This window comes from Corella eumyota, chromosome 3 (assembly GCF_963082875.1).
Source record: "Corella eumyota chromosome 3, kaCorEumy4.1, whole genome shotgun sequence".
NCBI lineage: Eukaryota > Metazoa > Chordata > Ascidiacea > Phlebobranchia > Corellidae > Corella > Corella eumyota.
The window spans coordinates 12,428,528-12,431,027 of NC_137492.1; the positions used below are offsets into that span (position 1 = coordinate 12,428,528).

The following is a 2,500-nucleotide window of genomic DNA, read 5'->3' on the forward strand; positions in this document are numbered from 1 at the left end:
CGGGCGGCAAGCGGACGCGGCGCGGCTCGCCGGCCGCCACGCATCGCTGACGCGAGCCCGAATACCAAAACTTTCCACCTTCAACCGAGCGGCGATTGCCCGTCGCCGGGCATACGCACGCGAGCCGAGCCGTCGCGGAGCCGATCCCGCCGGCCGTTGTCGTTTCTGCGACCCTGAGACGGACGCGGTCCCGGGATGAACCCGAGGCCGCAATACGCGTTCAGATCGTCAATGCTCAATGTGTTCTGCAATTCACATTAAATCACGCAGCTTGCTGCGTCCTTCATCGACTCGCGAGCCGAGTGGTCCACCGCCAAGAGCCATCGTTTGTTTGTTTGCTTTTCGCTCTTCGATTCCTAACCTCGATTCGCCATCCGGCTGAAAAAATCGCGTGACGCCGAGCGGGTCGCGGTCGCAACAAATAGTGCGACAAGCCCGCGCACCGCATGAAGCCTTCGGGCACTCGACGCCGACAAAACAAGTTCCTGATCGCGGGGCGGCGGACGCGCCGAGGCACGTCGCCGTCCCGGTGTTTGCTCTTTCGCTCTTCGATTTTTTTTCTCGCGCTAATGATCCTTCCGCAGGTTCACCTACGGAAACCTTGTTACGACTTTTACTTCCTCTAAGTAATCAAGTTAGATCGTCTTTTCGGGCCAAGACCCAACCGTCGCCAGTCGAGCCCGGGCCCAATCGGAGGACCTCACTAAACCATTCAATCGGTAGTAGCGACGGGCGGTGTGTACAAAGGGCAGGGACGTAATCAACGCGAGCTAATGACTCGCGCTTACTGGGAATTCCTCGTTCAAGCGAAATAATTTCAATTCTCTATCCCTAGCACGACCGGGGTTCATCGGGTTACCCAGACCTTTCGGCCAAGGCGAACACACGTTGATCCGGTCAGTGTAGCGCGCGTGCGGCCCCGAACATCTAAGGGCATCACAGACCTGTTATTGCTCAATCTCGTGTGGCTAAACGCCACTAGTCCCTCTAAGAAGTTAAACGCCGGCCGGGAAGGCCGCGTAACTATTTAGCAAGCCAGAGTCTCGTTCGTTATCGGAATTAACCAGACAAATCGCTCCACCAACTAAGAACGGCCATGCACCACCACCCACAGAATCATGAAAGAGCTCTCAATCTGTCAATCCTCGCTGTGTCCGGGCCGGGTGAGATTTCCCGTGTTGAGTCAAATTAAGCCGCAGGCTCCACTCCTGGTGGTGCCCTTCCGTCAATTCCTTTAAGTTTCAGCTTTGCAACCATACTTCCCCCGGAACCCAAAGACTTTGGTTTCCCGCAAGCTGCCGGAGAGGTCGTCAAAATAACGCCCCCCGATCGCTAGTTGGCATCGTTTATAGTCAGAACTAGGACGGTATCTGATCGTCTTCGAACCTCTGACTTTCGCTCTTGATTAAAGAAAACATTCTTGGCAAATGCTTTCGCAGTCGTTCGTCTTGCGCCGATCCAAGAATTTCACCTCTAACGGCACAGTACGAATGCCCCCGTCCGTCCCTCTTAATCATTACCTCGCGCTCCGAAAACCAACAAAAAAGAACCGAGGTCCTATTTCATTATTCCATGCAACACTATCCAGGCGAAGCGCCTGCTTTGAACACTCTAATTTTTTCAAGGTAAACGTCCCGGCCGCCGCCGACACTCAGTCAAGAGCACCGACGGAAAACCGGAGGTAAAGCCAGAACGAACAGTGCACGCCTTGCGACGGACCGAACGCCTGCGCCCAAAATCCAACTACGAGCTTTTTAACCGCAACAACTTAAATATACACTTTTGGAGCTGGAATTACCGCGGCTGCTGGCACCAGACTTGCCCTCCAATGGATACTCGTTAAAATTTTTACAGTGTACTCATTCCAATTACAGGGCCTCGTTAGAGTCCTGTATCGTTATTTTTCGTCACTACCTCCCCGCGTCGGGAATGGGTAATTTGCGCGCCTGCTGCCTTCCTTGGATGTGGTAGCCGTTTCTCAGGCTCCCTCTCCGGAATCGAACCCTGATTCCCCGTTACCCGTAAGAACCTCGGTAGGCAGATACCGTACCGACGAAAGTTGATAGGGCAGACACTTGAATGATCCGTCGCCGGTGCAAGACCGTGCGATCAGCAAAGTTATCCCGAGTCGCCAACAAGACGAGCCGAAGCCCGGCAGGTTTTTGATATGATAAAGGCGCGCCTCCCGCAAGGTCGGCGCTTTTTGCATGTATTAGCTCTAGAATTACCACAGTTATCCAAGTAAAATTTACGATCAAATGAATCACGACTGATTTAATGAGCCATTCGCAGTTTTACCGTACGCAAGTTCGTACTGAGACATGCATGGCTTAATCTTTGAGACAAGCATATGACTACTGGCAGGATCAACCAGGTAACTATCGGCCGACAAAATACGCGAACGGAGTCTTTCGCTTTCCCCGTCGCGGTATCGCACTGTATTACTCAATCACTATTTTTGCTTAGCTCCTCAAACCCGGCGTAAGCCGCGATCTGGACG

At 53.3% G+C, this 2,500-nt stretch overlaps 2 non-coding genes across 2 annotated transcripts; both read right to left on the reverse strand.

Annotated features, from left to right (window-relative positions):
- Positions 1-168: 168 nt before the first annotated feature.
- On the reverse strand, positions 169-322 carry LOC145748488 (5.8S ribosomal RNA). Its single transcript, XR_014283098.1, has one exon. It is a non-coding gene; the product is annotated as a 5.8S ribosomal RNA (ribosomal RNA).
- A 245-nt stretch (positions 323-567) lies between these two features.
- On the reverse strand, positions 568-2,377 carry LOC145747189 (small subunit ribosomal RNA). The gene has a single exon (XR_014281931.1). It is a non-coding gene; the product is annotated as a small subunit ribosomal RNA (ribosomal RNA).
- Positions 2,378-2,500: the final 123 nt, after the last annotated feature.